This window comes from Diceros bicornis, chromosome 33, assembly GCF_020826845.1.
Source record: "Diceros bicornis minor isolate mBicDic1 chromosome 33, mDicBic1.mat.cur, whole genome shotgun sequence".
NCBI classification, from domain to species: domain Eukaryota; kingdom Metazoa; phylum Chordata; class Mammalia; order Perissodactyla; family Rhinocerotidae; genus Diceros; species Diceros bicornis.
In genome coordinates, this window is record NC_080772.1 from 3,047,127 (window position 1) to 3,074,386 (window position 27,260).

Genomic DNA, 27,260 nt, shown 5'->3' on the forward strand with positions numbered 1-27,260 from the left:
CTCAGGCAGGATTAAGTCTCTTGCCCAAGGCCATATGTGGCCTTCAACCTATGGATTAAAAAGTGACAGAGTAGAGATTCAAACCCAAGCCAAAGCACACACTCTTTCTGCACTACCTTATACTAATCTGGGGACCCTGCTAATCCAAGGCTTGGTTTACATGGACTCTGTAGCCATTAGGCATTAAAAGTTTATTAGGGGCCGGCCCGGTGGCACAAGCAGTTAAGTGAGCGAGCTCCGCTGTGGTGGCCCAGGGTTTGCTGGTTCAGATCCCCAGCGCGCACCGACGCACTGCTTGGCAAGCCATGCTGTGGCAGCATCCCACATAAAATGGAGGAAGACGGGCACGGATGTTAGCCCAGGGCTAGTCTTCCTCAGCAAAAAAAGAGGAGGATTGGCAGATGTTAGCACAGGGCTGATCTCCTCACACACACAAAAAAAAGTTTATTAGGCACATAAAATGAGAGCATTTTAATTTTATTTTATGTTATTTTATTTTTTGCAGGGGAAGATTAACCCTAAGCTAACATCTGTTGCCAATCTTCTTCCTTTTTGCTTCCTTTTTGTCTCCCCAAAGCCCCCAGTACATAGTTGTGTATAGTTGTAAGTTCTTCTGGTTCTGCTGTGTGAGCCACCACCACAGCATGGTTACTGACAGGTGAGTGGTGTGGTTCCATGCTGGGGAACTGAACCTGGGCTGCTGAAGTGGAGTGTGCTGAACTTTAACTGCTAGGCGATCCGGGCTGGCTCCAGAAAGCATCTTTAAAACACGGGAAAACAGAACAGATTTTCAAAATGGCGAATCCTTTATTTGTAATTCTTTCATCCTTTAATTCCAATGGAGAATTTAGAGCCCCTTTCACCTTCCTTTCAGTTTTAATCATTACAGGCAAATTGATTAATTAACTAATTAAGTCTCATTCACCACACAACCCCCACTCCCTGGATTGCCAGAAACAGGTCTGGTCTGGGGAACACAGGAGTGCCCACAGAATTTGATCTTCATTATAACTTTTCCCTTTTGTGCTCAGCTAACAGTAACTACCATTTTTTAAAGTGTTTGCTGTATGCCAGCTGCTATGCTAAGATCTTTACATAGGGTATTTCATTTAATTCTAACAACAACCTTATGTCTATGAAAAATAACCAATAACCATTCTATAGATAAGAGAGATAATGTTAGTTTACTTGAGCCAAGTTGAGGATTATAACACAGGAAGGCAGTTTCCACAAAAGAAGAAAGTGTTCTGGAGAAACATGGTTTTCAGTACAGTTTTATAGCTTTTTAGAACAAAGAACATACATTAAACATGCCCAGGATACATATTCATCAAAGTTTCAAAGAGATATTCAGTTTCAAATTAGCAGGTTAACATGACCCCGATGTCTGGGAAAGGGAACTTAGCTTCGGTAGTACTCATACGGGCGTTACTGGCACCGGCAATACTGGCTGATACTGGCATCATAGGAGGGGTAGTATGCATCCTTATCATAAGAGAATGCATTCTTTAGTAGTTAAAGCAGATGTACAATGTATGTTTGATAGGCAATAGGTTAGGCTGCTTTAGTTCAAGCCAAATTAGTTTTGAACCAGAATAGCTACCCCTTTATATCAATATGTGAAAATCTCTTGTAACTTATGAAGTACGTATTGATAAGACTTGCATCAATGAAGTTTGAGAACAGAAATTGAGCAGCTCCAGGACTAGAGCTCAGGTTGGTCAGACTCAAAAACTACTCTCCACTGTTTACATTATAAATTTTTCTTGAATCAATGAATGATTTCTCTTGCTCCTTTTTGGTAATCCAATTTCAAGATTTCAAGACTCCATTTCAAGATGTCTACAGATAAAACCCATCAGATGGAGACCACCAGGAACACATGAAGCTGGGTACCTGAGGGTTGCTGTAAATATTCAATTCTCTTGACCTTGTTCCCAACAAAGACATAGATGAAAAGAAGTTAATCTTGTCAACATCCTGTTTTCTTGTTTAACTTGAGGGGTGACTCACAGGTCACAAGGATTTATGAGCTTGTTTTGCAGAAGAAAAAGCATGTCTTCAAGGAAGTTAAGATCACCAGATAACCAGCCCCTAGTTGCAGTTGACACTCAGAAGTCTGGTTGCCCAAAGGCTTATCTGGAGTGAAAGGAACAAGGTTTCCCCTTTGTTTCTCTGAAACTCCTCTTGCCAAGCCCCTTAGCTCTATAAAACACCCTGCTTTCCTCTCTTGTGAAGGCAGATTTGAGAGAACCTATCCTCTTGCCTTCTCATTTTGGCCAATTCGAATAAATCTTTCTCTGCCTCCAAGCACCAATGTCTCAATGTGCAGCTTACTGTTTATCGGGCACATGAACTTGAGATTAAGAGGTTTGGTATCACACACTTGCAGTTCACCAAAGTTTGGTTTATTTACTTGCTGCTGCAAGGGAGAACATGAGGCCTCTGGGGGAACCCTGAGGAGTCTGGGCATGAGTAACTTGGGCTTACCTCAGGGTGTGGGCCTGTGTTGAATGATTCTGAGGAGAGACCAGGGGAAGCAGGAATTAGCTCTGGATTGGTGCTGTCATGAAGCAGGGACAGTTTAGCATTGAGGATTCTCTGTAATTGTTCTGGAGGCAACACAAACAAAGCAGAGCAGGGAATGTCTCTGATAAAAAAGCAGTAATTGCTCCAAAGGAGAGGGACTGTATAACCTGAGGAGAAACATTGTTTACATGGCCTTGGCCTCCTCCCATTGGAAACATTATTTTAGGTTCTGTTAGGAATCGTCTAGTCTGATTACCTATTTCCTTGGAAACTACAATCTCAAAACCTCTTATCTGAAGCTCTGGGTTGGAAATTGAGCTGCTTCCCTGTGTTAACAGGTCTCAGATCTTGAGTAGGAGTGAGACATTCCACTCTTACTGATAGTTCAAATGGCAAAGTGACAGTACTTTCCAATGGAAATGTAATGTGAGCCACAACCACAATTAAATTTTTTCTAATAGTTACATTAGAAACAGGTGAAATTAATTTTAGTATTATATTTTAACTCAATATATCCAAAATATTATTATTTCAACACAAAATCAATATAAAGAACTATTAAATTAGATATTTCACTTCCTTTTTTTGTACCAAGTCTCCAAAATCCAGTATAGTAGATCTCAATTTGGACTTTAGACTTTCATTGGAATATTTGATTTGTATTTATGATACCAAGCAATGGGCTCACTCTGCTCACCACGATCTGAGCCAATTATTCACGAGTGAGTTAGAGATCAAGCAACGAAGTTTAATTAGATTAGCCAGAAAATAGGAAGACAAGTGACTAATGTCTCAAAACCCATCTTCAGAGATTACAGAATCTTGAGGCAGTTATATCAGGAAAATGGGCAGTAAGGAGGAGGTACAGGGATGTTGGTCTCTAGATGTGATGGCCTCCAGGCACTACGTTGTTCCATTCTTCTGTCAGCTGTGATGGCTACTTTGTAGGTCTGTTTCCCACCTGTGGTCAGCCTGTTCCTGGAAAGAAACTCATAGAACAAAATTTTTAATTTATCAAGCCATTGGGGAATACATATGTAAGCAGAGGCCATAAATCAGGAGAGCATGTGGATTTTTTTGGAGCACGTGCAGCACAGCAAGTAGTCACATAGAGGAGGGGCTGGGGCCATTTAGTGTAACAAGATGGTCTCACTTATGCTCACTTACATTTAGACATCATAAAATTTCCAGTTGAAAAGTAAATTCATATACCCAAGTTGTTCAAGACATACTTGAGAGTTTTTCAGTAACTGAATCAAGTACCAGTTTGTAAATTCAAATTTAAACTACTAAAGATTAGGTAAAATTAAAAATTCAGTTCCTCAGTCACACTATATTTTAGGTCAATGGCCACATGTGGCTGGTGGCAGCCATATTGGACAACTCAGGTCAAAGATTCTAGGGAACAAGTCTTCTCACCATCATGCTCTTTATGGTAACGAATAAAAGCAGATTTTACATGTTTACGTTATCCGTAGTGCTTTTTCCTCCTATCCCATCTTTTTGGTAACCATAAATTCTCTGCCACACTAATTAAACTCTCAATTTTCTTAGACTCCAATTTTTCTCTTCAGCTGCAGAGCAGACCCACCTACCCAAAATGTGAGCTCAGGGCTGCTGACCAGCCGTGTTCTCTCCCCTTTGCAGGGATTCTATCATCACTGTGAAATGGGGACATTATCTTCTACTGCTTCCAAGTACATCCCTAATAACATAAAGAAATTATAAAGAAGTTTTTCAAAGATCTTCCCTGACATTAGACACCATTACAGGTAAGACACATCACAGGTTCCTTCGGACAGAAATAATTAGAAGTGCCCTGAGTCAGCATTAAAGAGTTTTGGCAGACTGTGTGCAGCCCTCCTCCCATCTACATCAGTCTATTAGGATAAGGCCATATCTCATCCAGCTCACACAGCCCAGGAGTGCTTGTGCCTCAGGAGGATCTCATAGAGGGAAAAGTACACTCACATTCGTATTTCAATTCTGCCTTTGACTAATCATGAATCATTGGGTACACAATTTTAATCAGCATGTTTTCTGAGGTGTACACTGATACTTGCTTTAGTATTGTGTTAACATCTTCAATTTTCAGAATAAAAGGAACCAAGGAGATATAATATGGTATGATCATTTTTTTTTTCCTGTGGAAGATTGGCCCTGAGGTAACATCTGTTGCCCATCCTTCTCTTTTTGCTTGAGGAAAATTTGTCCTGAGCTAACATTTGTGCTGATCTTCCTCTATTTTGTATGCGGGTCACCAACACAGCATGGTCACTGATGAGTGTTGTAGGTGTGCAACCAGAAACCTAACCCAGGCAGCTGAAGCAGAGCACACCAAAATTCACCACTAGGCCATGGGCTGGCCCCTATGATCATTTTGAGAGGCAGCCTCGTGTTCTAGAAAGAGGATAAACACTGAAGTCAGAGACGTGTGAATTCAAATCTGTAGCCATGTAGTCAAGGCATTAAGAAATGCTATCCCTGTAAGATGTGCTTTAAAGTGGGGACTTGGAGTCACAAACCAGCAGCTACAGCAGTCTTGCTCACTCTGCAATGCTCTGCTTCCCTAGATCAGGACTGGATTAATATGTAGGTATTAGCTTCATCCTGGAGAAGTTTTGTGTCAAGTTACATCTTTTACAGTATGTGTTCCCATGGGAGGGTGTGTGTGTGAAACAGGCTCCAAATGCAAGCCTAAGGATTTTTACACTCCCTGAAAGGAGCATCTGACTCATCAATTCACTTCCCAAGTCGTTTCATTTCCGCATTCACACTACAAGAAAATGTCATCAAACAGTCCCTGCAAATGCTCTATACAAGCTCATTGAAATATATTGGCTTATAGCACTCCTTTTACTACTGTTTTATTGAGCAATTTTTATTGACTGTAAAACGTGAATATTTTATGATTATAAAACAATTGAAGCTCATTGTAGAAAAATTCGGAAAATATGTAACCAAAGAAGAAAATTAAAATGATTACTACACTCTCTAGATCTAATAATTATTAGAATTTTAATATTTCCTTCAAATATTTTTTCTTTGTCCACTTTCTGTGTGTGATCTGGGGCAGCTTACTTTAAGGCAAATTACTTACCACTCTGTATCTCAGTTTCCTAACCCTAGCTACCTCAGAAAATTCTTGTGAGGATTCATTGGGTAGAGCACTTGCAGAACGGTGCCCAGCACATAGCAAGAGCTTATTCACTATTAGCAATTATTATAATTAGATATTAATATGTTTATTTTCCAAAACTGGATTAAAACTAAATTATAGTTTTGTATTCTGCTTTTTTTTTAAACTTGTCATTACTTTGATAGTACTTTCCTGTCTCATTCATTTTTTTCCTTATGTGAATATTTTTTCTTTTTTTGGTGAGGAAGGTTGGCCTAAGCTAACATCTGTTGCCAATATTCCTCTTTTTGCTTGAAGAAGATTGTTGTTGAGCTGCCATCTGTGGCAATCCTCCTCCGAGCTAATATCTGTGTCAATCCTCCTCCACCTTGCACGTAGGATGCCACCACAGCATGGCTTGATGAGTGGTGTGCAGGTCTGAGCCCGGGATCTGAATCCATGAACCCTGGGCTGCTGAAGTGAAGCGTGAACTTAACCATTATGCCATTCGGCTGGCCCCCTTATATGAATATTTTTAAAAGCCTCATTGATAAAGCTGTTGTTCCAGATAGAAGCAGAATCCTCTTCTTGGAAGAACTGTTTGGAGATTTTTATGGAGGACACAATTCACCAGTGTTCAACTGAGACTGTACTGGCTTAAAAGACTTCTTTTATAAAACATAAATACTACTATGATTTAAAAGACTGAAAATAGTACAATGTTCAGAAGTTATTAGTGTTTATTAAAATTTCACTAATTTTAGTTTAGTCATTAGTAGTAGGCATTCAATAAGCAGTTGCTAGTTAGCTCATTAAGTGATTGTTTCAATAAAAGAAGTTGATTAATGCTAAAAGAGGTCACCACAGCCACTCTGAATTTAAACAAGGTATTTGTTTACAAGTTCACCATTAGAAGAACCATTTGAGACCAAGAACTGCACTTATTTATTTGTGTTGTCCTCAATGCTTAAATATAGTACTCGGTACTTAGGGCTCAATGAATGTTGAATTAAACTCCAAAAAAAGAAAAAATTAAAAATTAGATAACCAGTTATCTAAATTTGATAGGTTCTATAACTGATTTAAAAAATAGGTAAATCTATAAATACAAATTAATGCTACAATTTGGTTAATTGTGGGTTGCTGGGTTCATCCCTGCTGCCCTACCACTTTTTACCATTTGATGATACCCTTTTCGAGTATTAAAAATGGTTATGCAGTTGGAGTCAACGAGCAATTGTCCCACTTTCCAAACTATGTAAACACATCGAGATCTTATAACCTCCAAGCCTCCAAATAACCATTGAACATGTCTAAAATTTACAGTTATTGTGATAATAATTTATTCACATTTGTAATTGTAAAATAACAGCATCCTACTATTAAACATTTTGAAGAAAAGAGGAAAGAAAAGTGTCTTCTCTATTTCCACTTTGACATGGCTATTATAATTTTGGTATATTCCGGTTCACTTTTTTCAATAGTGAATAAGCATTGTACATTTCATTTAAAACTAACAGTATGTCATATGCATTTTTCTATGTTGTTAGTTGGCTTTTACAGTTATGTTTTAGTGATTGCATAATATGCCATCATATAGATGAGACTAATTACTAACCCCTTCCCCCATCACTGACATTTAAATTGCTTACAATTTTTCATTGTCAGGAAACTGGTGAACATCTTTAGGCATATAATTTTATGATAAATCATCAGATATGGCATTTTGGAGTAAAAACGTCTCTGAAGTTTTATAGCTTTTAGCACACACTGCCAAAGTGCTTTCCAAAATAATTATATTAATTTAGAGTGCCATCAGCTTTGTAAAAATAATTCACCATCCACACACCTGAATTCATTGTTATAAATATGATATTGGCATAATTTCCCCGTCCCAAAGAAAATCACCAATTTATTTCTAGCATTTCTTCTACATACGTGTATTCATTTACCCTAAAATACATAATAATGGAATTTTTATATACTTTTAAGTGGCACTATGACGTCTTCCACAGCCTCTTTCTTAACAGTTTTTTGTTTCAGAGTTTCTATGATTATAATAACTGCTGATTCATTAATTTTCAATACTGAGGTAATATTCTGATTTTAAGTCATCATTATTTCAGGTTAGAATGTATCATAAACGTTGTACAGTTAAAGTTAATAGAAAGGACAATAATTTTGCAGACCTATACTAATAAGTACAAACTTAAAAATGTTTCTTTAACTTGGAAGAATGTGTCCTTTTGATGGTAACAATCTCAACTAAAAGAACTGTGCTATCTTTGCTAATTTCACTATGTAGTTGAACCTAGAAGTGCTTAAATATAACATAGATAAGTAAAATTCCATAGAAATTCAATAACATTTTGCTCTACAGGTTCTCTCTATTTCCTTCTATCCCTATTTTGTTTATTGCAATTACTAGCATGATTTATGAATTTGTTAAAAGAAACAATTACTCCCATACAATCACTGTTAGGAAACATATATTTCTAAAGACCCTACATCAGAAGAGGCTAATTAGTAATTTTGGAAAAATAGGGTAAGTAGACTATGGTATTTATAAACATCATTTCCAATTTTTTTTCAATTAAAAATACTTTAACAACAGTAGGTTTTATCTACACAGAGCTTTCCGGTTTTCAGAACTTTTTCATATGCATTATTTACACTTCATCCTATCAATTCTATCAAGTACATATATAGATAGATATTATCATTACCATGTTTTGTGTATGGGAAATCTAAGATTAAGAGCCACGATTTGCCCAAAGATAAACATCTAATAAGTGGTATGGCTAAGACTGAAATCCAGCTTCAACTCTTGGCCAGGAATTTTTCTTAAAGATTTTATTTATTTATTTTTCCCCCCAAAGCCCCGGTAGACAGTTGTATGTCGTAGTTGCACATCCATTCCAGTTGCTGTATGTGGGACGCGGCCCCAGCATGGCCGGAGAAGCGGTGCGTCGGTGCTCGCCTGGGATCTGAACCCGGGCCGCCAGCAGCGGAGCGCGCGCACTTAACCGCTAAGCCACAGGGCCGGCCCGAATTTTTCATTTTACTATAATAAAATGAGATGACACTATACACCTGAACCCCTCTCCCCTGACTATATATGTGCATTTTTCTCAATTAAATATTGAGGTTGTTATGTTGTATCAAAACATGATTATCCTATTGAAGTTTGAAACAGTAAAGCCACATCTCTGTTTAGATGGCCTTCTCTGAATGATATCATCCCACATACCTTACAAAGAAGTGGCTCTTCAATCAGGAAACCAGAACTGTGCAGGCCCCCTCTAAGAAAGTAGACAGGTCTTGTCTAGACTTGTAGGAGCAGATTCTGGGTGGTGGGCTTAATAGATATGCCCAAAATATGAAGGGAGGCAGAAAGGTGAAGAGGGAAAAATTATGCAACATCTCTTTATTTCTGGGTTTCCTTGGGTCTGCACAAGGTCTGTGGCAAATCAGATTATCTTCTGTGTTTCTCACACTGGAAAACACCTAATCACAGGATAATTATGGGGCTTCCTCCTGGAGCACCTACCTCCACTGATGATTTTGGGAATAAAATACAATTTTAATGTTAAAATAAATTCCTTATATACTTCAGATTTTATGAAAAAATGCATCAATATGGTTTTTAGGGAAAAACATGAGAGTTTGACTAACTTTTGAATGTGATGGACCACTTTACTGCTTCGGACCACTGAAGATACCATGAACACTTCTACCCTTAGGTCTACACAGTGGAAAATGTTTAAGAAATACAGCACGACAGGTATTATCCTTTTACAATCCCCTAGCACTTAAAATAAAGTCCTGTTTGAAATACACCAGCTTTGTTTCAGTTATAAGGAATCAATGGACTGACAATTTGGACTAAAGACCCCTAAGGGATGCTATATTTCAGGGGTATTAAGTTGGTGCTGCAAAGACCAGCTACCATCACTTATAGTAGGAACGTTAGAGGTTCTAGGTGTTATTTTTAGTAAGGAGGATTGCATTCTTTATACATGCTTTCCTTCTTCTATTGAATTTTACCATGAACCAAGTTGGAGGAAGAACCTGTTTGACAGAACTTATTGTCTATAAACCCATTTGGGTCTGGTGTTTCCTTTATGGGAAGATTTTTAGCCACAGTTTTAGCTTCTTTAATTAGTTGTAGGACTATTTAACTTTTTATTGAATTTATCCATTAATTTAAGTTTTCAGAATTTGTATATCACTCGAAAGTATTCACTTCTTGTCTTTTTAATTCTTTATCTGTAATTATCCCTCTGTTGTGGATTGCTAAAAATTGCTCCCAGTGAGGCATTCCTCCCTGTGCCCACTCCCCTTTGAATGTGACTTTGCTACTCCTCCCATCAAGATTCAACCCCCTTGAATCTGGGCTGGCCCTGTGATTTGCTTTGACCAATAGAATGAGGTAGAAGTGACATTCCGGAACTTCCAAATCCAGGTCTTATGAGGTCTTGCACATATGCCAAGAAGGAACACAGCTACCATGTAAAGAAGTCCAAGCTAGTTTGCTGGGGAGAGACCAAATGGAGAATCTGCTGGACAGTGAGAGACTAACCATGTAAAGAGAATGGCCCCACTTGATGGTTAGAAACATGGCTAAAGATGAGTGAGACCATCTTGGATCCTCTCACTCTAGCGGGAGAATGAGATGAGAGAATTAGAAAAGAGATCCTTACCCATCCTAGCCAGTGCCTGGCCTTTTGATACAACCCAGCTGAGAATACTGACATGAAGCAGAGATGAATTGTCCCACTGATATCTGCCCAAATGCCTGACCCATTGAATCAAGAGCAAATAAAATGGTTGTTGTTTTATGCTACAAATTTTGGGATAATTTGTTACACTGCAGTAGATAATCAATATAGTCTGCTTTGTGTATTCTCATTCATGATATTGTTTGTCTTCTTTTTTTGATCAATCTTGCTAGAGTTTTATCTATTTTAATTTTTTCAAAGAATGAAATTTTAACTTTGTTATTTTCTTATATCTTTACTTTCTTTTTCACTGCTTTCTGTTCTTTCTTTTATTATTTTTCTATTTTCTTTGACAGTTATTATTTTTCTAATTTCTTAAAAAAGACATATATCTCACTAGTTTTAAGACTTTCTTCTTTTGTAATATAAGCATTTAAAATTTCTTTCAAAACTTTTGCTATATCCCACAAGTTTTGAATTGCTTTTTCATAATCTTTTAGTTATAGACATTTAAATTTTCCATCATAAGTTCTTCTTAAACCCAGAAGTTATTAAACAGGGATTTTAAATTTATTTTTTTGCTCTCAATTTCTAACTTTATTAGATCTATGAAGTTTGTTGAAGCTTTCTTCATGGCCTAGTGTTTGATCATTTTGTAACTCTTCCACATGCACTTAAGGAAAATATGTATTCTCTGATTGTTGAGTGTTCATTTGGTCAAGTTGATTAATTGCTTTGTTCAGATCCTCTACATATGATTGCTAAATTATGTCTGTTTGTTCAATCAATACCAAGAGAGGTGTGTTGAATCACTCACAATAATGGCTGATTTATCAATTTTTTTTTGTAGTTCTGTAAATTTGATTCATCAATTGTGAGGCTATTTTATTAGATGCATACATGTTTCAAATTACTCTAGCTTATTGGATAGAATATTTTATCATTGCACCATGACCTTCTCCATTCCTAAAAATGTGTCAGCTTTCTTTTGGAAAACTGCTTGGCAATTTCTCATAAAGTTAGGTATACCCAGAATGACCCAGAAATACCACACCTATATTTCCCCAAGAGAAATAAAACACGCTCACAAAAAAGACTTATACAAGAATGTTTATAGCTACTGAGGACCTTAAATAAACAGACAGCAAGTTATTTCTCCAGCAAAAATGGGTTTATTCGGGACCAACAAAAAATTGCAATTTGAATTCTGCAACCGTGACGAGCCACATGCAAGTCTCTAACAGCAAGGGGAGGAGAAACTCTTTTATAGAGGGAAAAAAGAAGTCGGGAGGGCTATTGAAAACAAAGAGTCCAGAGGTGGAGTAGTATTTCACTGGCTGAGTTGTGACAGTCTCTCATTGGCTGAGCTTCTTGTTCGAGAAGAGAAAGTCGATCTTCCTCCTGTTGGGCACAGCTATAGAAGTAGGGTATGAGAGCTCCCCTCCTTTGGCCCCCAGGCTCCAATTTAATGAGGTTCCTGTTTATTAATTTCCACACAACTTTATTCATAATAGCTAAAAACTGAAACAATCCAAATGTCCATCAACAGGTGAATGGATAAACAAAGTATTCAATGGAATACTTTTCAGCAATAAAAACAACGAACTCTTGATTCATGCAACAGTAGGGATGGATCTCAAACACACTATGCTAAGAGAAAGAAGGCCCACTCAAAAGAGTACCTACCCCCTTTATTTTTTTGGTGATGGAAATCAGAGTGATACCGAACCTCTTAATGTTATTGCACAAAGAGCATGATCAACTCACCTTGAGACAAAAGCCAGTTGTCAAGAGGCAAGATGGTGGCAGAGAAAGGGCACCTTATTACAGCTTGCTAGCAAGAGGGAAGATGGCCAACTAATGTCCAAAAGAACCATCTTAAGGGGGCACAAAATCTTAACAGCAGTTATATAGGCTGGTGGGTTATAGGGGAGGGGGTTAGAAATGTTGACCCTTGGGTGTTACAGACTGGGAGTTGCCACACCAGATCTTTCAGTTGTCATTGATGATGGCTATCAGAATAGACTTTCTGATCTGGGGCCATCACATTTCTAAGGAAGTCAAGAGAACAAAGTTATCATCTTATCACAGCTGGGAGGTACATGCATAAGCAAGGGTCATAAAATCTACAGAGCAGTTAGATCTCCTAGAAGGTGCATAGCCAGCTGGGTTAGTTTGTCAAAGGTCATTCAAAGTTACAATAGGATTTCTTTTCTACAATATGGCTTCCCTTATGTCAACATTGTCTTGAGCTGGTATCGTTAATCTCAAGTACGTATGTCCGATGCCCAGCAAGCCAAACGCTGAGACATTGGTGCTTGGAGATGGAGAAATATTTATTTGAATTGGCCAAAATGAGTAGGTGGGAGCCTAGGTTTGCTCAAATCCACCTCCCCCAGAACACCAAGCAGGGGGGTGGTTATAGAGCCAAGGGGCTCAGCAGGAAGAGCTTCAGAGAAACAAAGGAGTCACTCCCAATAAGCACCTGGGCAATCAGACTTCTGGGCTTCAACAGCTGTTTAGGGCTGGCAATCTGGTGATCACAATCGCCCCAAAGGCATTTTCTTTCTCCTACAAAACAAGCTCACATATCCTCAAGACCCCTCAAGTTAATCATCTATCAAGTTAAACAGGAAAAATAGCAAATTGGTTTAATATCTACGGTACCCCTCAGGTACCCGACTTCAAGAGGAGTGGTTGGCTGCCTGAGGGATGGGTGACTGGAATAGAGGATGAGAGAACTCTTGGTTATTGGAAATGTTCTGTATTCCAATTGGGTGGTTGTTACACAGCTGTTTACGTTTAGCAAAACTCATCAAATCATACACTAAAAAATAAATCCTTTTCACTGTATTTAAATTTTACCTCAAAAAAATAGACCAAAAAAAAGACTGGCAACGTTGGAAAGTAACACTAAAAGATGTAAGTGACATTGGCTCAAGACAAGGTTAACATAAGGGAAGCCATACTGTAGAAAAGAAAAGCTCTATTGTAACTTTGAGTGACCTCTGACTAACCCAGCTGGCTATGCACCCTCCAGGAGATCTAACTGCTGTGTAGATTTTATGACCCCTGCTTGTGCATGTACCTCCCAGCTTCGATAAGATGACAACTTCATTTTTTTGAGTTCCTTAGGAATGTGATGACCCCCAAACAGAGAGTCTATGCTGATAGCCATCATCAGTGAAAACTGAAAGATCCAGTGTGGCACTTCCAGTCTACAACACCCGAGGGTCAACATTCCTAACCCAATGGCCTATATAACCGCTGTAAGATTTTGTGCCCCTTTAAGATGGTTCTTCTGGACATGAGTCCGCCAACTTCCCTCTTGCTAGCAAGCAAGCTGTAATAAAAAGTCCTTTTTCTCCCACCACCTTGCATCTTGACTATTGGCATTTCTTATGGTGAGTAGAAGGCCCCAAGTTGGGCGGTTAACATAAGGAGGAATTTGGTGTGGTACACACTTTTTAAAAGGTCTCAAGTGAAGAAAACATTCCAATAAGCTCTGCTGGATTTATGAGAGTAAAGAAGGACATTAAAAAGCCCTGCAAACCGCAGTCCCTTCTCGGTCTGAGTGCTTTCATCCTTCCTCCAATGCTCTCAGCCCTGGGAGCTCTGGGGCAGATTCCGCACGGCCTGCCTCACTGCCACCTCCCCCACCACAGAGCGCCAGGCCGCCTGGCCCTGGGCTGGTGCCAGAGCCCCCTGTGCTCCGCCCCTCACCCATAATCACGAATCGGACCCGCCCATTGTTTCCTCTCACACCCCTCCTTTGAACCATCCGTTCACCTTTCAATCAATTCTAGTAGCGCAAGGAGCAAACCAATCGCAAGGGAAGGGGTGGGCCCCTTTCCCGGAGGAGTTGCTCAGAAGCCCTCCAGGCAGAGGCTGGGTGCCGGCAGTTTGGGTTCAGTGGGGCACGGTTGTGGGCGTCCTGCTTCGGAGGCGGCTGCGGTTCTCCAGACCGGGAGCGTTCCTTTACTTTTGGTTTGGTTCAGGTTTCACAGTAGAAGCTCCCTCGTATAGGTGGGTGCTGGGAGCTGGAGGAAGGGCGCTGGCTCGCCTCCTTCTGGAAGGTCTAGAAGGGTGCGAGGTCCGGCAGCAGCGAGCTGCACAGCGCTCAGGGGAGGCTCCTATAGTACTGGGTTACCTGTCCTTCTCGGACCTGACTCAGTCCTCCAGAAGAGTAAATGTTTGTTGCCATGATCTATGTAGCAGTCAGCGTTTCACCACTGGGCTGTGATTGGCCTTTGGGGCGGGATAATACTTAGCATCCTTGGCCCAGACATTCAATTCCAGCAGCTGCTCCCAGAGCCTGTGACAACTAAAACCGCCCTGGTGGACAACCTCTAGGCAAGCAAGACTAAGGCACTCTAGACTTTCAACCTGGAAGAAACTCGTCAGCCAAAGAAGGGAACTTAGAGGTACTCTATGTGAAGAGCCAGGGTGCCAGGTTTGAGATCCCAGCTCCACCACCTGTTCGTAATTTCCCTCACCTGTATAACAGTGATAATACTAACTACCTGTTAGGGTTTAGGTGATAATTAAATATGCCTTTAGTATTAACTCGCACTCTTGCCCACGCTCTTTTTTTGCTGTGTATAGTGCTATGCTGTATTTTAAAATAACTAGTGTTTTATTTTTCTTTAACATTTAGCAAATTAATGCTTGCAGGAGGTGGCAAATGAAATAGTAGAGTGCTTGATGAAAAGCACAGTCCTTTGTCACTGCCCCTAGGCTCTTAAAGGAGAATGTTATTAGCATCCAGATCAGATGAATTCTCATTTTTTATATACCTGTAGATTGCTTAAAATCATGTAACATTTTAATTTGTTGCACTTGTGTAGACTTTTATCTAGAATTTTCTCGTGGACTGTCTTAGTTATTCTTGTTGTTGAAGAGTATAGTGTGCTTAATAACTTTTTTAACTTCCTAATGGCAGACCCTCCCCTTTTTCTTTTCTTTTTTTTTTTTTTTTTCTTTTAAGCTGCCAAGACTTCTGGAGAATCAGTCCTCTTTCTCGGATTGGGCTTGGTTGTTTTCTATACCAGCTGCATAGATGACCCCCTTAGACTTCCCACTTTCCTATATTTCTTTCCCTCATGTTTCTTGGAACACATGATATTCTGTTTCTTGTCCTTCTCCCTTGTTTTGCTTGAATACATTCTCAAGAATGTTTCTAAGAAAAGGATATGTGCTAAGTAAACTATATGATTTCTTACTTGGTAGAAAATTTTATTCTGGCCTCATAAGGGCAAACTGATATGGTTATCCTTCTATATCACCATGGTAATTCTTCTGAAAACCCCTCTTGTTCTCAATCTTGTATACCCAACTGCCTGTTTATCAGCCCTATCTGTCTAATAGGCATCTTATGTGTTTTGTTTGCCTTGTTTTTTGGCTTGAGAAAAAATGCCAGGCTGCCTACCTTCATCACTAGGGGAAGGTTAGGAAATTATTCTATATACTGTCCTTCACTTCCTTTCCCTATTCTCACCTTTACTTCACACTTGTTATTTTGTAATGTTCTGTAGGGTAAGCCTAGAGCCTCTTGTTTATGCTATGGACTATAGTTTCCTGGGCTTCACTTCATTTGTCAAGCAAGGCTGTATATAGAACCCCAAGATAGATTGTAGTGTCTTGATAACTTTCTTCCCACTCCTCAGTGTTACATATTTATTCCATTTTATACTTTAAACTTTTTATTTCAAAAGGATCTGAGGTGGGACAGGAGGTGAACACGAATCTTAATTTTTTAAATAATATGAAAATCTATGTAAGTTGATCTATCTTTCTTTTCCCAGATAGGATGGCTTTGTCACATTTTGCTGGTCAAGAAAGAAAGGATTTAAGTATTGGCATGATAAGAACTAAAATTGCTCATAGGAAATCTGTCTCAGAAAGCAAACAGACGTAAGGAATATGAACAAAATAGACACTTTGGTTCTTCCAACCTTGGAAGGTAGAAATTTTGAATTAGATAAGATGTCTCAAGAGCTTATTCGAGAGAAGATCAGTGTCAAGCAAAGTAAGTAAAGATCTATTGTTATTTTAAGTGCTTTGAAGAGTGAATAAAGCTTGGTTTAATACCTGAGGTTAAAAAAACCTTAATCAGGGGATGGCCCAGTGGTGTAGTGATTAGGTTCACATACTCTGCTTTGGAGGCCTGTGGTTTGTGGGTTTGCATCCCAGAGCGGACCTACACGTGACTCATCAAGTCATGCCATGGTGGTGGTCCACATACAAAAAAGAGGAAGATTGGCAACAGATGTTAGCTCAGGGCCAATCTTCCTCACACACACACACACACACACACACACAATAAAACCTTGACCAGATGAATGGAGTTTTGAAATACCATTCTAAATAACTTGGTGTTTTCTACAACTAAGTACTATCTGTTGAAGGTAAAGGCTGTGAAGGTTCCTAGCTAGGCTGAAGCCATTCACCTAGGGAGTATTATAACACTTTATTATCTATATTGCTTTATAGGAATCCTAAAATTGTCACTTCTGGAGTTTGAATAAGATAAGTATCGACAAGATAATTTGATAAGTGACATTAAAATAGAAATTTTATAGAGAAAGAAATGAGGTTTCAAATTAACTGTTTACTGCTTCAGTTTTATCGTTTTCCAGGACCCGTGTAATATGCAGCATGTACAAGACATTCAATGTATTCAAGCTTAGTTGATTCTGTAAAAGAGGGGTTTGAGCTAAAATATTTCTTCCAGATTTATCATTTCTGTGACTGAAGGAAAGTGAGAGAAAAGAATTGGACAAAAGTGTTGTAGGGTTGTTTTTATTTTTGAGATGAGGTGATCAGTGCATGTTTGAAGGTCAAAGGAAATGGGTTGGTAGCTGAGGGGGAGAAAGTAAAGAATAATATCTCTTAGGAGTTGGGAGGAAATGAAAACTGGGCCATAGAATGACGTAGGATGACCTTTAAAGGAAGAACTAGACATTTTTTGTCTGAGAAGAGGTGATATTATTGCCCCCTACGTCAGCTCCTTGCTTCTACTTGAGCCATCTCAAATATTCCATTCCTTGACAAAAATCTCTCAATGAAAGTCTATCTCCATCAATATGCTATTAAAATATCCTTTATTTTCCATTTGCAAAGGTCTAGAGCTGGGTTTAGGCCTGGCACGTTCCAGAGAAAACAAGTAGGTGAGCACGGCTAGAGAAGCAGGGACAAGGGGGACAGCTCCTGTAGAGCCCGAGGGCTATCTTTATAAAGAGATTAGCTTTTACTCTGAGTGAAATGAGAAGCCATTATTGGATTAATGTGTTTATATAATCTGATTTATGTTTTAAATGTATCACTTATAGATTATAGGGTGATAAGCATGGCCTCGGGGAGACCAGTTAAGAGACTATTGCAATAATTTAGTTGATGGTTGATCACAATGGTAACAGCAATGGTGGGTGGTTGCATTCTGGATATATTTTGAAGTTTGAACCAATAGGATTTCCTAATGGAGTGGATATAAGTTAATAAAGAAAGAGAAGTCAGGATGATTCCCAGGTTTTTGGCCTGAGCAACTAAAAATATGGGGTGGCCATTTGAAAAATTGTAAAAGACTGAGAGAGGAACCTTTTTGTTTGGGGGTGGGGGTTAATAACATTAAGAGTTCAGTTTTGGATGTGTTAAATTTGAGATGCCTATTAGACACATAAGAGATGTTGAAAAGATAGTTGGATGTACAAAATGAATTCATTAGAGAAGTCTAAGATGGAGATATAAATTCAGAGGTTGTCACCTTATTCATGATGTTTGAAGCTATAAAACTGGATGGATATGATTACCCAGAGTTTTGCTGTGCAAAAAGGAGAGAAGAGAGGTGAGCACTCCAACATTTAGAGGGTGAGGACGTGAAGGGAAACTAGCAAAGAACTGAGGAGCAATGCAAAGTAAAGTAAGAGAACAACCAGAAGAGTGCAGTGTCTTAGAAACCAAGTGAAATGAGCATATCATGGAGAACAGACTAATTATGCTGGTGCTGCTTGTGAGGTCAAGTAATATTAGAAGTGAGAATTTGAACTTCACTGTGAGGGTCACTGGTGATCATGATGAGTAAGTTTTGGTGGAATGAAAGCCAGATTGGAATGGGTTCAAGAGAGAATGGCAGCACCATCTAGGACATTTTCTTGCTCCAAAGGTTAAACTTGAGTCTAATCAAACTCTTAGATATTTTCAATTTATAGAAAATATGACGGTTAGAGGAATGAATAAAAAATATGAGAAAGCAAACAAATGTAGAGTGCAGGACATTTGGTAGGACCACTGACTAGCTTTTGTCAACAAGATAATGGCCTGGAAAAAAGAGTGAGGAAGAGGATCTGTTTTAGATGAAGAGACTTGAAACACATCCAGATACAATGTAATCTTGCTTGGTTCCTGATTTGAACAAACCAATGGTTAAAAAAAAAACAAAAACAAAAAGACCTATTTGAAACCAACAGGGAAGTCTAAATCTGGTACCTGTAGTAGAGGACAACATGGAATTACTGCTGTTTTCTTTTTATTATTTATTTATTTATTTTTTGTGTGAGGAAGATCAGCCCTGAGCCAACATCTGTGCTAATCCTCCTCTTTTTTTTTTTTTTTGCTGAGGAAGACCGGCTCTGAGCCAACATCTACTGCCAATTCTCCTCCTTCCCCCCCCACCCCAAAGCCCCAGCAGACAGCTGCATGCCATAGTTGCACATCCTTCCAGCTGCCGTATGTGGGACGGGGTCTCAGCATGGCCGGAGAAGGGGTGCGTCGGTGCGCGCCCGGGATCTGAACCCGGGCCGCCAGTAGCGGAGTGCGCGCACTTAACCGCTAAGCCACCAGGCCAGCCCTCTTTTTATTTTTTAATTTTTGTGTGTGTGAGGAAGATTAGCCGTGAGCTAACATCTGTCGCCAATCCTCCTCTTTTTGCTGAGGAAGACTGGCCCTGGGCTAACATCTGTGCCCATCTTCCTCCATTTTATATGAGATGCCACCACAGCATGGCTTGACAAGCAGTACATCGACGCATGCCCAGGATCCGAACCCCAGGCCATTGCATGGCAGCGCGCGCACTTAACCACTACACCACCGGGCTGGCCCCTACTGCTAATTTTTTCAGGTGTGATAATGGTATTGTGGTTATGAAAGAAAATGTCTTTATTTTTATAGGTGCATACTGAAATATTTATGGATGAAGTTTTGTGAGTAGAATTTATTTTCAAATACTTCAGGGGAAAAAAAAACAAGAGCAGGGGCCGGCCCGGTGGCACAAGCGGTTAAGTGCCTGAGCTCTGCTGTGGTGGCCAGGGGTTCACCGGTTCGGATCCCAGTGGCACACCGACGCACTGCTTCTCAGGCCATGCTGTGGCCGCGTCCCATATAAAGTGGAGGAAGATGAGCACAGATGTTAGCCCAGGGCCAGTCTTCCTCAGCAAAATAAAAAAGAGGAGGATTGGCAGATGTTAGCTCAGGGCTGATCCTCCTCACACACACACACACAAAAAAAGCAAGTGCAGCAAAATGTTGATAATTGTTGAATCTAGGTGATAGGTATATGGGGGGTTCACTATATTCTACTTGTGTGTATGTTTGAGATTTTTCATAATTTTATAGAAAGGGGGATGAAAGGAGAAGAACTGGAAGTAGGGATGTGGGGACCTCTCTTGAAGAGTTTTACCCTACCTGGGAATGCAGAAATGAGGCAAGCAGCTAGATGAGGATGTGGGTTGGGAGGAATTACTGCATGTTTGTAACTTTATGATGGCAACACCCCAGTATAAAGAGAGAAATTAGGAGAGTGAGAGGGTAAATTGCTGGAAGAATGTCCTTGAGTAGGTGAGAAGCAATAGAATCTGGAGCTAGGTGGAGGGGTTGGCCTTATGTAGGAGCACTCTCAGCCCATCGAGAGGGGAAGGCAAAGTCTGTGGGCCCAGATGCCCAGGTGGGAGCTTCGAACACAGATGGGAGAGGAGCTATTTCAGGCTTGAGGAGAGGATAATGTGTGAAATAATAATTTCAGAGAAGGAGAGAGTGATGAAATAGGGAAGTGTAGGGTCCAACTGAGGTTTGTAGTCATGAAGAGGGAGAGATGAGGTAGCATGTCTTGTGTGTTTTTCCAATGATATTCAGTTGAACATTGCAAGTGGGAAGTAAGCAGAGTGGCATTTAATCAGAGTTGGAATTTTGCCAGGATACAACACTCTAAGAGAGGGGCCGAAAAGTTGAAGTAGTGATTATGATGATGAATCGTGGAGTCTAAATTGGATAAGAAGAAACTTGAGAACATGAGGGAGGTGAGAGACAGTAAAAATATGAGTGTAGATCAGTAGAGGATAGGTTCTGATGGGGCCAAACAGTAGTTAGAAAGATAAGATATTGTCATCAGAGAGTGGATTGCTTGAAATTGGGCCTATGAAGGAGGTACAGTTGTTCATTAGTAATGATGAGGTCTCAAGTGCCTAGTTGTCTCACAAGTGAATACAGGTGTGACAAGACATTGGTCCTCAGCCCTTGAAGTTTCTGGCAGGGCCTGGATAGTCAGACCTCTCTCTCTGGCTGGTTGCATTTGATCATAAGCAGCATCTTGTGATTTGCTCCAGTGTGTTGGGTAAATGTTACTTTTTATGTATGCCATGAAATGAAAAAGGTTGAAATATTGGTATGGGTGTGACCATGGGAATGGGTAGCTGACGTATAGTAGAAGCAAGATCATTGGAGGAAAGGAAGCCTAAGAATTGAGAGGCAGGGAATTGGAGGGGTCATCAAGATTTGTACAAGAATAGTGATGGAGGCAGCGACAGTGAGCTGGGAGCTAAAGCCTTCAAGGAATGAGGGGGAAACGTGGGGTGTCTATAGATGACAAATTGGGGTACTGTCTAGTATGATCTGATGACATGAAACATAAAGCTGGGCTCTTTTAGTGAAGAGGAAGAAATCACTGAGAAGCAGTGATAAGGACACCTCCCCTCTTTAGGCCCAGTGATATTACCAATGTGGAAGAAGAAAATAGTCAACCACTTGAGAGGACAGCTAGGGAAGCAGTGTCTTCAGGGGAGGGCCAGGTTTCAGTTAGATCGAGAGATGAAGGGAACATTCAGGGAAGTCGAGGATATAGGCGTTTTGTTGATGTTGATGTTGACCACTTCGTCATCTGAGCTCTTGCATGTTCTGTTCTTTGCCTGGATTATTTTTTTAAAACAACTTTGTTGAGGTATAATTTACTTATCATAAAATTCACCCAATTAAATAAAGGCCTTTTTTAGTAAATTTACTGAGTTATGCAGTTATCTCCCTGGATTATTTTTAACCCTCACCCAGTGGGTAAATGTTTACAAACTCTTCAGAACACTTCTCAGGTAGTCTTTCTTCTGAGAAGCCTTCGCTGATCTCCCCAGACAGGTTTATACTGCTTCTCTATGGTGTGCATTCTTGTACTGTTTATGCCATGCTAAAACAAATTGAAACTGTGCTCGTCTCCCCCATGATATTGTGAATCCTTCGAAGGCAAAAATTCTCTTACTTATTCTTACTGCCTAAAAATGTCTAGCACATAGCAGGCACTCATATTTTTCAAACCAGGTTAAATAAACATGAGAATACGTAGTCAGAAACCTAAGTTGAGAATCGTATGTTCTCATAGAACAAGAGCTAAATAAACTGACAAGTAGCCTTAATATCAAAGGAAAAATTGTATTAGTAAAACGTAGAGGCTTAGAACAACAAACATTTATGATTTCACACAATTTTTGTGGGTCAGGCATTTGGGTGTGGCTCTGCTGGCTGATGCTGCAGGTTGCAATGAAGGTGCCATCCAGGGACACTTCTGAAAGCTGGACTGAGACTGCAGGAGCTGCTTCTCTGATGGCTCCCTCACATGACTGGCAAGTTGCTGCTGGCTTTGGCAGGAGGCTTTAGCTCTTTGTCATGTGGACATCTGGAGTCTCCTTAAGGCTCAACATGGCCACTGACTTCCTCTAATGAAAGTGATCCAAGGGACAGCAGGGCCACAGCTGTACTGTCTTGAATGACTTAGTCTTGGAAGCCACACTCCATCATTCCCACATTTTTCTTGCTTACACAGCTCAGCCCTATTCAGTGTGGAGGGGACAGCACAGGACATGGTTTCCAGGAGGTGAGAATCACTAGAGGTCAGCTTGGAGGCTGGTGATCATAGAAGTTAATTGAAAAGTGAAGTAATGCATGCCTAGTACATAGCAAGGAGTCAATAAATATTTGAACAAGAGAAGGCAAAATGAAGAGAAATTTTAAAAGAATGGGGGTTGAAATAACTTGTGGTTAGAATGCTAAGGAATTAAGTTACTAAAAGCATTTCTTAGCAACAGTTGAAGTTAGACAATGATATTTTAGACATCTGCATAACATTTTATCTGAAATGTTTTCTATGCTGTTTTATTTTGCCTGCTTAGGGTCAGTGAAATCGGTTCTAAGTGATCAACAAAGACAAATACTCCAGAAATACAAGGAAGAAAAATAACTTAAAAAATTGAAAGAGCAGAGAGAGAAAGCTAAGTGAGGAGTATTTAAAGTGGGTCTTTATAGACCTGATAAGCCTTATTTTCTTTCATCAATGCCTGAATATCAGCCAAAAAAGGTAAATTTAGTATCCTAATTTGATGTTCAGGAATAGTTCCTTTTAATAGGAATTTTCTTTAAGAGATTACACTTGATCTTGATCTTAGCCGAAAGACCGAGAAGCGATTCTTTGAGAGTTTAAAAGACTAAAATAACCCTTTCCCTGTAGTCCCTTTCTTCACTTAACTAGTTGGCAGGAGGTGGGAATGACATAAGAGTAACTCAGAAGAGGAAGATCAGGCCTCTCCATGTCGCTGGGATGTTTCCTAGGATGAAACTAGGAAAGCAGGTGGGGCCAGGCTGAACAGTGAATGCTGTGCCCAAGGATTGGGCATTATCCTGTCAGATATGGAGAGTCAAGGGAGGCTTATAAATGAGGTGGTACCATTACCAAATTAATAATCCAGGAAGATTACCCTGTGCTTGAGATTATAGTCTGGAAAGGGACGAATTTTTAGGTAGTAAGACCAGTTATGAGACTGTTGTGATAGAATAGATGAGACAGGATAAGTGGACTGGGGCAATCGGTTTAAAAGGAAGAACTAGGGGTAAGACATCTTAGGAGATAAATTTGACAGGTGACCAAGTAGATGGTGAGTGGTGAAGGAAGTTGAAGAGTCAGAGATAAGATGATTCTGAAGATAAATTAGTTTGAGCAACCATATAAATTGTGCTGCTGCTTAAAGAGATGTGAAAGGCAAGAAAAGGCATGACCTTGCGTGCATATTATACTTTGTCTTTTTTTTTTTTTTTTTAAGCTTGTTTGGGCCATCTGGATAATAGGCAGTTGGGAAGAAAAATTTGAAAATCAGGACGGAGACTCATGCTAAGATGTGGATTTAGGATAAGATATTGGGAGTATGGCTGGGTGTTTAAGCTGTAGGACTAAATGAGATCACTCAATAAAGAAATATAAATTATGAAAGAGTGAGGTCTAGAGTGCACCTTCAGGTGGGCAGGAGTCAGGTACCAGTGATAGGTCAGGGTGGCAGGAGAACTAGAACAGGACAGAAGCTGAAGGAGGGGTGATCTAAAGAAGAAAATGATCGATGAGTCAAGAGGGATGAAGTTTGAACACAGGCAGTTGGATTGGTAAATTAGGTAGTCACTGGTTATTTGCTGTTTTCAAGATACAGTCTCTTGTTGGCTATGTATTCATTCCTGATTTAAATAAGAATTGAATACTACAAAAGCTTGACATATTGCCTGTTTTTCTTTGCTTCATGAATCTCATTGATTTATTTGACATACCTTTGATTACTCTGTGTGACCTTGGGATAATGTGGAAGAGACCAAAATTAGTAGAATATAGCTCAAGGTGGAAAGATACAGATAAATATGGTCTATATATGTTAGAGGAGGGTGAGATTGTTTAGTTTGGAGGAACATCAGAGAAGACCTCTTGGAAGGGGTTAGATTTAATCTGGCTTCTCAGGACTGTGTAGGATACCAATCATTGGTCTAAATTGTAAACAGCTATCTACAAAGTGTTATATGTAGGGGAAGAAAGACACACATCATTGTGTTAAATAATAAGATTCACCAATAGTTGTTTTTTATTCTACTTAGACAGTAGCCACTGCTGAATTTTGTCCACTTTGTGCACTCTAGAGAAAAGCCTCATTTCTTTAGCACTAGATTTTCCCTGAGATTTGGAGAAGCAAATGGGTCCTAATCTAGAGGAGGAGTCTGATTGTGCTTCTTAAGGAATTTTAGAGTTGATAGACATCTTATCACTTTTTTTGTGTGTGAGGAAGATCAGCCCCGTGCTAACATCCAATGCCAATCCTCCTCTTTTTGCCGAGGAATATTGGCCCTGGGCTAACATCCGTAACCATCTTCCTTTACTTTATATGGGACGCTGCCACAGCATGGCTTGACAAGTGATGCGTCTGTGCGTGCCCGGGATCCCAACCTGCAAACGCTGCGTGCGAACCCTTGGGCCACCGCAGCGGATCATGCACACTTAACCACTACGCCACCGGGCCGGCTACTCTTATCACATTTTAATCAGTTCTTCTCTTTCTAGATTTCTTCCACATTTTGTGATCAGGTCTCCATTTTCTTATTGACAGTGGACAAGTGCGTAATCATTAAATTTGAAGGCAAATTGTCAAAGCCAGGAAAGTAAACTGTGCAGTATCTTTTCATAGACAGAAAAGATCCTAACACTCTCGTCTGTTCATCTACCCCCTCCAAATATGTCCAGCTACTCATATTAATGAAGATTCCAATACCCAGAAAATATAGTCTGAAACTTCTTCTTTCTCCTCACTGAGAAATATGAGTAAGTTTTAAAGTTATTAAACATAATTTAAATCATGCCAGAACTGGAAAAAATAGTAATTTAAGTTAGTAAGTATATTTTTGGCAAGTATCCTTTTGCCATAAATGATTAAGGGTTAAATTTAACTTTACAATGGAAACTTTATTTCATAATGAGATATGGAAATAAATTTTGCCAGTTTATTTTTTTTAACTTTATCTTCTTTTGACTGTTTTAAGGCTCTTCCATCTTGTATGGATTACAAGGTCAAAGGCCAAAGACCAAATGGCCCTGACTAGGGTGTAGTTGACAGTTAGTAGGTAATAGTTACTAAAATGACAAATTGTATTTTTTTCTCAAAGTAAGTAAATTCATTTTAAATCTAATATCAGCTTCAAGCAGTGATTATTTTACTAGAGTTAAATGGTACCCAAATCCCTGTTATTAGTATGGTGACATAGAGCAGTTTTAGCTAGATGCTAAGGAAACACTCACTTAAAATAGTCATTTCTCAACACCCCTTATGAGATCTGTTACCAACTCTTTGTGTCACACTCTGTTTGTTTACTGGGCTTCTATTGTGCATCCATGTCACTATAAAATGCAGATAGGGATATAAAGCACACAGGGTGAGGTGATAAGAGTCTTCAGAACACCATTATGGATAAAGTTGCTAGGAGCCTTACTAAAATAAAGTGAAGTGGGCAAAGAGGGAAATAGTATGCCTCTTTATCAGGTGAGAAAGCTACGTTTCATGTATTCAGTAAATTTTGAATCACGATCATATTCCCCTAGGCTCTAGGATATAGTAGTGAATAAAACAAAATTCCCTGTTTTCATGGAGCTTACATGTGAGATAGGCAATAAAAAGATAAATATATAGTTATGTACAATGGTCATAAATATTATGGAGGAGATAAAAAAAGAGAAGGGAGATGGGGAGTATTGAAGTTGGTGCAGGGTGAACTTCTGATGGTGTCTCACTGAGATGGTGGCGTTTTGAATAAAGTCTTCAAGGAAGTGGAAGAGTGAACTATGGGAAGAGTTCTATCCAGGAGAAGAATTTTCTAGACAAAATTCAAAAGTCTTGAAGTGAAAACATGCTGGTATATTTTAGGGCTCTCAGAAGATTATAGCCAGCTATTTTTAATAGCTTTGGCTATTAGCATTTTCCAAATTTTAGGATCCTAAAAAAGCTTGTAAGGAAATTTATATAATGGGAAACTTTTTTCTTCATCTCATTTTATTTGCGGTGGTGGATTTTTTGCTGGGTCATTTACAGTAGATTTCAGATGAGGGATCAATTTACAGATTAAAAATGTGGTCGTTTGATTCATTATGCAATTAAATCACATAGCACCTAATCTTTTAAATAGATTGGCCATGGGGGTGATGTTTGAGCAACCCGATCTGGTCAAAGACAAACTTCTGAAAAGAAAGTGGACGATGAGAAAAAAGGTAGGAATATTAGCCATTACTGTAAGTTCTGATGCTGCCAGAAGGGTAATTTAGTAGTTACAGAAAGCATTTAATTTGCTTGTTCCCACAGCTGGACAGCCTGCAGCGCCCACGTCCGCGAGCATGACGCGATCAATGACTGCAGCCGCGCCCGGCCCGCAGCAGCCTGGCCTCCCTCCTCCGCCGAGGCCGCGGTGGCAGCGACGCACGGTGAGACCTGGCTCCCGATCAGTGGCTGAAGCAGAATGTTGTGGGCCCTGTGGTTTCTTGTGTTCAGTTTTTAAAGTCATCATGTACTTCTTTGAGGAGGAGAGGAGGAAATGTGAGATTCCAATTCGTGAAGACAGGTTCTGGGCCCCGCCGTCCAGTTGGCACACAGAGGGGCTCAAACGGCGAGGTATCTGAACTGGTGTGAACGGTGCTTCAAAGTGAAAATTAACGGCCCCAATAAGTTACAGTCAGCCCATTTGGTGGAATACAATGTAACCATTTAAGAACAATGTAGTGAAAGAACAGCGCATGACATGGTTCAGGATGTATTAGGTGGGCAAAGAAAACAGGTCAAAGTCTGAACAGTAAG

The 27,260-nt window shown here is 39.7% G+C and overlaps 1 pseudogene; it reads left to right on the forward strand.

Annotated features, from left to right (window-relative positions):
* The first annotated feature begins 14,293 nt into the window (after nt 1-14,293).
* The window catches only part of LOC131396466 (disks large-associated protein 5-like), a 36,372-nt pseudogene continuing 23,405 nt past the window's right edge, over nt 14,294-27,260 (forward strand).